Source organism: Leiobunum rupestre, chromosome 8 (genome assembly GCF_980474605.1).
Source record: "Leiobunum rupestre chromosome 8, qqLeiRupe1.1.hap1, whole genome shotgun sequence".
NCBI classification, from domain to species: Eukaryota; Metazoa; Arthropoda; class Arachnida; order Opiliones; family Sclerosomatidae; genus Leiobunum; species Leiobunum rupestre.
Window position 1 is genome coordinate 48,989,349 of NC_143391.1, and position 8,104 is coordinate 48,997,452.

The 8,104-nt window shown below is 35.4% G+C and overlaps 1 long non-coding RNA gene across 1 annotated transcript; it reads left to right on the forward strand.

Annotated features, from left to right (window-relative positions):
• Nucleotides 1-829: 829 nt before the first annotated feature.
• Nucleotides 830-1,484, forward strand: LOC149933593 (uncharacterized). Its single transcript, XR_016473085.1, has 4 exons — nt 830-959; nt 1,011-1,121; nt 1,225-1,365; nt 1,425-1,484. It is a non-coding gene; the product is annotated as an uncharacterized LOC149933593 (long non-coding RNA).
• Nucleotides 1,485-8,104: the final 6,620 nt, after the last annotated feature.

An 8,104-nucleotide genomic window follows, 5' to 3' on the forward strand; every position in this document is an offset into this window, starting at 1 on the left:
ACGCATTGCTACATTTGTCAGAAGCAGCTAAATCAGGGAAATATGCCCGCTGTTCGAGATCATTGTCATTTCAGCGGAAAATATAGGGGGCCAGCGCATAACATCTGTAATCTTCAGAAGAAAGTTCCAGAATTTATTCCCATTTTCCTTCATAACCTTAGCAGGTAAATTTATTAATTTAATTAACCAGGAATAGTAATAATAATAATAATAATAATTCATCTTCATAGATACGATTTACATCTTATATGTCAGGAGATTGGTCATTTTAAGGAACAGACACTTGACTGTATTCCTTCCACTAGTGAAAATTATATTTCGCTGAAACTAGGTAAAATATATTTAATTATGAATTTAGCCTTAACATTAATTTTATTATTATTTTAGGGAGATTTCGGTTTTTAGACTCTTATCGATTTCTAAGTGATAGCCTCGATGCTCTAGTATCTAATCTCGTTTTGGAAGGAGCCAGTAAATTTCAGATTGTTAAGAAATATTTTGAAAGTGATAAAGTTCAGCTCCTCTTGCGGAAGCGAGTCTACCCGTACGAGTATATGGACGATGAAAAGAAATTTGACGAGACGATGCTACCATCTAGAGAAGGGTTTTTCAGTTCATTGAAAAATCAAAATATTTTAGAATCCGATTATTTACACGCCCAAAATGTTTGGACAGCGTTTAATATTCAAACATTAGGTAAAATTACTATAGTATGAATATTTCAAATCTCTTAACCTCGGTTTTCGTAGGGGAATACACCGACCTCTATGAGAAAAGCGATGCGTTGCTCTTAGCCGACATTTTTGAAAATTTTAGAACATTATCTATAACTCATTATAAATTAGATCCCGCTCACGCTTACACCGCACCAGGTTTAGCCTGGCAAGCAGCTTTGAAGATGACCGATGTTCGCCTCGATCTCATACTTGATATAGATCAACACTTATTTATTGAAAAGGGTAACGCTTTTTGATATTTTAAATATTATTGTATTTACATTGAATTTTTAGGTATTCGAGGCGGTGTTTCAATGATCTCAACTCGTTATTCTGAAGCGAATAACAAATATATGCCCGACACATATGATTCGTCTAAAGAGAGCAGTTATATATGCTATTTAGGTAATTTACATTTTAAAAAAAAATAATAATTTTTTTAATATTTTTTAATTTTAATTATTTTAATTTTAATTATTTTAATTAACTTAATTTAACTTAATTGAAGATGCGAATAATTTGTACGGTGCTGTTGTGTGAACCACTACCGCTAGGCGACTTCCAGTGGGTGCAGGAGGATGATTTGCAAACACTCGGTGAAAATATTCTGAGTATTCCCAATAACGTTGAAAACGGATACATTTTAGAGGTAAATAACAAGTGTTATAATTATTGAATTATATTTTTAAAGAATTGTTTCCTTTGCAGGTGGATCTTGAATATTCTCCAGAGTTGCATGACTTACATAACGATCTCCCAGTAGCGGTGGAATCTAAAGTTATTACACGTGATATGCTATCTCCATACTCCAAAGATCTCTTAGGAAAATTAAATATTAAGGAGAATCAAAGTCTACCAAAACTTCTTCCTAATTTAAATAATAAAGAGAAATACATAGTACATTACCGCAATTTAAAATATTATGTAGAATTAGGTTTGAAAATAACCAAGGTTCATCGAGCTCTAACCTTCACTCAAGGAAAATGGTTAGAAAAATATGTTAGATTCAACACTGAACAGAGGAAATTATCCAAGAGCTCATTTGAAAAGAATTTCTAGAAACTTATGGTTAACTCTGTTTTCGGGTAAATCAATTTAAATAATTTATTGCTGTTTTTTTCCCTTACTTCATTTAATTCTTTAGAAAAACAATGGAAAATTTACGGAAGCATATAAATTTCGAGTTGATTCATAAACCAGAAAGAATGTTAAAAGTTACAAGTTCCCCGCAGTTTGAACACTTTACCATCTTTAATGTAGAGTTAGCCGGCGCTCATAAGAAGAGAGCTAAAATTGTTCTTAACCGGCCTATATTTACCGGATTCACCATTCTAGATTTATCCAAGGAGCTCATGTATCGGGTCCATTATGGATTCATAAAAAATACGTACGGGAACAAAGCATCACTATTATTTACAGACACTGGTAATTTAATTTAATATGAATTTTTTATTTAAATAGTACTAATATATAAAATATTTACAGACAGTTTAACGTACAACATTAAGACGGATGATGTTTATAAAGACTTTGAAGTTCATAAAAACCGCTTTGACTTCTCTGATTATCCACCTTCGCATTTCCTTCATTCTAATCAGAATAAAAAAGCTCTCGGCTATTTTAAAGACGAGAAAAATTCACAGTTAATTCAAAGTTTTGTAGGACTTCGTCCAAAGCTTTATTCTATTAAATTGTACGGGGAGTCTAAGACCGCTGAAGAGATAGAAAAGGAGTTGCGATTGGGGAAATCTTTAGAGTCAATTTTAAACCATAAAAAGGTTTGTAAGGGCGTTGTCATGAACGTTATTAGAAACGTCATCCGCCACGAAGACTATGAACGTTGTCTTTTTAATCAAGAAACCATGTCAGCCGAGATGATGCGTATAGCTAGTTTCAAGTATGAGCTATTTACTTTAAATACTAGAAAACTTTGTTTATCACCAAATGATGATAAGAGATATATTCTACCCTGCGGGGTTCGTACATTAGCGCACGGTCATAAAGATATTGAAAAATTATAATGAATGCTTGTATTTATGTATATATAAAAAACTGCTATTGCTATAAATTATAAAAAATTATTTTATTGAATACATTTTGCACATAAACTCTTTAATCATTTTATCGTTTACATATTTATCTTTCTTAAACCTAGACACAATGTTATACATTTCTATTCCTTTACACCTGTTTATAGCAAAATAGATACAAAATGCTCCACACGTATTACTAGAATTACTCTGTAATTGATTAGAATTAAAAGTAACAGTTTTACTGTTTCGTTCAATAAAGTCATTAAATTTAAAATAATCTGGCGGGTTTCCAAAGGAATCCATGAATTCACAATTTTTATGTTGAGAAAAATATATTAGAACCCAGTGTTCTCCAGGTTCAGCACTCGTATCGGTATTTACAATAAATAGAGAAGGGAATATTTTTACGTATTTAGGTAGCTTGTCAGCCGCGAACACGCCTCGAAATATACTTTTAGTACTTAAATCTTTTTCAAGTATTTTAGTTATCTGTAGCGAATCCATTAATTACTGTAATCGAAAATCACGGTTCGATTTTTATCAATTTCAATCAAACTTTGAAACTCAGCGTAAATTAGAATGGAAATCGTCTCCGGTAACGGTTTTGCAAATTTTAATTCTAATCTCAGGTTACTGTTTTTTACAAGATGCAAGTGATTAGCGTTGTTATTAAGATCCGAGGTTAAATTGTACGCGAATAAACAATTTCCGTTAGGGTAATCTTGTCGACTTATCTGATTCCCTTCATCTACGTTCCACTGATTAGTTTGAATGAAAAGATTGCAATACGCTTGAATATATTGATTTTCCTCAAAGTTTAGAGATAACGCCTTATGAGGGACGCTGCTACCGTCAATGTACAATCCAATGCTTGATAAATCGAAATGTTGAAAGTTGTACGGTGATTTTTTCAAATCTCCTAGAAACGCTTTTTGTTCCACAAGCCCGATAACAACTTTCTTGGGTGCTTGTCCGGTAAATAAATGATCTTGCACACTAGCCATAAGACCAGCGGGTATAGAAAATGAGGTGCACTCCGAACGAGTTACAGGATATTTAGCGGTTCCATATTGTAGCGCCTTGGCTTGAGCGAGCGATAGTTCCGGTATCACTTTAACTTTCCTCGGATAAAGGGAAGCTGATAAAATCTCCACTTTACATCGGAGTGAACGCAAAAAGCTGCTCTATTTTTATCGAATTTAAATTTCAAATCAACCATATTTAATAAAAAACGTGGTTGTTGGCATAAATCAGTATGGACTACGACTAACAAGTCAATCGCCCCTTTTTGCGCTAAACTCGCTCGTTTAGAGAAACCATCGTTATCGAAAAATGAATCGAACTTCCCAGGCGTATCCCGATAGAAAAGTGAACTGGTTAAATAACTTTTTTCGCAGAATCTCCGAACGTTAATAAAGTTTGTATCATACTTTTATAAGCGTAATTTTGACTGGAAGGTGTTACTGATCTTTCATTAAGAAATACGTGTACGTCGCTAAAAAGCGAATGAAGAAACAAATTATCGGGGGCGATATTGTCGGCTGGAGTTCCGGCTGCCCCACCCGCAACACCTGGAACCGCGGGTTGCGGTAGTTGACCATTATCTTTAGTTACCTTAACTCGAACGTGCAACAAAGTTTGTGAAAGGTCTATATACGTTTCAGAGTTACCGTTGATAGAAAATATAATTGATGCGTTATCAACTATATTTGATATTGGATTATACTCAACCCATTCACCACCAATAATCGAAGATTGTGTCATAGGTACTTGAAACAAATCTAGCTCGGAATTTATACACTCAACTGAGTGCGGGTGTAGAAGGGACATTATGAGAATATATCGGAACGTTTAGGGAACCGTCCTTTCGCTATCCTGCCTGCTGTTGAAATGGCGCTTTTCGACTGAGTTCGTTTCCTTTTATTTCCGGAACCCGTCATTCTTTTAATATGATCCGTAGCTGAAGATGTTAGTCTCATGGCTTCATCAGCTGCTGAAGCTAAAGTTTCCCTTCCAGCGTTAATATAATGCGATTTAAGCGCTGTTTTAATTGGGACTCCGCTAACAACATCGGTCGCTACTTTCGCTCCGGTACTTAAAAGTTTTTTTCCCAAGTAAGAAGCGCCTTTCTTCAGTAAAGGTACCGCGAATCTAAACGCAGAAGATAATATATTTCCTAGTCCATGTCCTCTTTGCACGGCTAAACCTCTATATACAGGTATTCCACCGAAACCAACCTGGTTTAGATAGTAACATTCATAATCAGATCTTGAGGGTGAATATTCAGACCTCATGATGTTAACTGTTCGCTCTCTTAAGCTAGAATGAGGGTGTGTCCTGAATGATTAAAGGTTTATAGTGAAGTCCACATTTTACGGGGTTTAAAATGTAATACAACGTGAGCTTTTCCACTATGAAACTGTATTGGCTCACCTAAATCATCTGTTATATTAATCTCTATAGTCTTAATATTATTACACACGACTGGTAGGTAATGAGGTTGTGAAAATATTTTTGTAGCTGTTTTCCCATTAGACTCGGTTTTCTCTTCGACGCTTATGATTCTTAATAGAGGTGCTAAACTATCTCCAACAACGCTATCTTCAACCAGATCAGAATAAACGAATAAGGAATGTAACCCAGCGTTCATATCAATTGGGTAGGGGGTTATCATTGAATTTAAAATGGTGAAATCATTATCTCTTCTATCCTTAAAACCTAGTAAAATCGATAGATCGGGGCCAATTACAGCTCTGATTTTCGGTTGCAATTTAACTTTAATTCGATTAGAATAATTTAAATAAGCGAATGTAACTTGTTCTTCTTGGTTGTGGACGTTCATAACATGTAATAGTTCTTCCGGAGTTTTATAAAAACCCGCGGGAACTTCAATTATTTTATCATATTCGAGAGGGTCTTTAACTAGAGGGTTATCAGTCATTTTATCATATTCGAGAGGGTTTTTAATAACCAATAGATTAGGTTTTCGAACGTTATGCCATGTCCGAGGATAGCTTATTTCCGCTAACCCAACTTCGTACTGTTCCTCAAATCTTAACGGTTCAGCTAAATACGTTCGAAATTTACCAATGCTATTATCTTGGTAATATATTACTTTTTCGATTATGAAGTAACAGTCTTTTAAATCTCGAACAACAATATGAACCTCCTCTCGATAGAATACTCCTAAAATGGGGTTAGAATTTAAATCCATCAGCTTATATACAGGTGGGTCACGTGGTAGTCTCTCAGCTATTTTAAACAATTCTGTAGTAAAATTCGGGTTATATTTCTTATCGAAAATTGATAAATTTCTACTTATTCTACAAATATCTCCAATTTCAAACGCGTATGTTAACGGAGGAGAAAAATTTACCGAACCGTAAAGATTTTTCCATATTTTAGCAGAGTTATCTAGAGTAACTTCCGCGGGTTTACATTTAATTGATCTGTGATAACTATTGTTATAAGCGTTTATAATATCATCTAAAACGTCGATATATTTAAGGGTGTTATTCTGCGTGAAATAGCGATATAAACGAGATGTAAAACTTCTAATGAATCTTTCAATAATGGACGCTTTCATTTCTGATCGAGTAGCGAAAAAGTTAATAGCCCTTCGCTGTAATTCACTCTGCACTTCTTGACAGACAAATTCGTTTCCATGATCACTTTGAATTCTTTTCGGTTGACGGCCTTTTTCAAAAACGTTACGTAACGCTTCTAAAATTGTTACACCTTTCTTATTTTTAACCGCAACAGCCATAGCGTATTTGCTAAATATGTCGATAATACATAATACTTAGCGAGATCCTGAATTATATTTAGACAGCTTCTGAAAATCTGACAAGTCCGCTTGCCACTGTTCGTCAATTCCATAAACAATAGTTCGATTTCGTTTGAATCGTCTTCTAGCAGGTTTATGCAGCGTATATGTATCCTGCTTTATTAGAAATTGTTTTACTTTTTCCAATGAAATCTTTAAACCTTTATGTCGAGCTGAATTATAGAGCGCTCGAACTCCGGCGAATGACCCTGGGTCTGCGGGATTAGTATAGATTTTCTCAAGTTCTTTCTCCATATCGGGTAATATTTTGATGTAATGGCATGTAACGCCAAAAAAGGAAATTAAATAACTCTAATATTATAATAACTATGATAATTAATACAGCTGTGATAATTTTCGGTGATTTTGATAAATAGGCTAAAAGTCCTAAAGAGACCGTTTCTGTACAACCTTCCATTGTAGGCTTATACTATGAAATGAGAACAAAATTATCAGGTTAATTTATTTTATTTAGTATGTATCGAAGATCTTAGAGGACTAGGTGTAGATGATGATCACATTGAACTACTTGGTGGTGTATGAAATACAGCGAATGTTTTTAACAGTGTCAATCTTACAGGATTTTAAATTAAACGTTTTGAAATATTTGACTTATGAATGCCCTCGTAAAACTCTGTAACTCCTAAGTAGGAGTGTCTAACGTCTTTGCCACTTTTCCATGTAGAGGTAGAAAGGGGGTCGGCAACGGAAATCCCCGCTTCCTTCCCCCCTGTGTGTAAACTAGGTCACTTCCGGCAGGTGGCGACATTGTGGGCGTGTCCACGGGTGTCAGGTTACTCCCGCCAGGTGGCGCGCGCGCTGATTGGCTGGCGCGGGGACCACGTGGTAACTACGCGGCGCGGGAACCACGTGGTTACTACGCGCGGATACTGCGCGCTTATTGGCTGGCGCGAAATTATTCAAAATGGCGCTGATTGGTTGGTATTTTGGCGCGAAAAGGGGTCAGTACTCCTTTAAAGGAATTCCCAGGCTCGCTATACTCGGGCATTGTTAAAGTGGTGACAGGTTTGATTGATTGAGCAGGTGTTTATCGAGGAATGCGCCGTTGCGAGGTTACCCCGCTCGCTGTTAGAGACTCGGGGAATGTGTGACCTTGTAGCTATATAATAAAAACATTTTTTGGCGGGAATTTAGACAAAGGCTTAACATAAGTTTGTAACTCTCTTTTAACGGTTATTATATGAACTCTTAGTAATTTGGAAAATTCACGTGATTTGGCCGCCATCTTTAATGTCGCATATTCAAACGGGTAGGGTGACCATCTTTGTTATTTACCATAATTACGTCAATTTTTTAACGCTTTTTAAACAAGTTGTTCCTAACGGATTTTTATATCGTTACGTACCTAGATGGCTCGAACTTGATTATTATGACATATACATCATATATTACCGTCACTTAACCTTTAATAGCGACGCGAGGGAAAGCTTTCTAATTTATATTCAATACATTAACACTATACGAAATATTTACTTAAATTAAACAAGGTCGGTTCGCGCTCGTGTAAT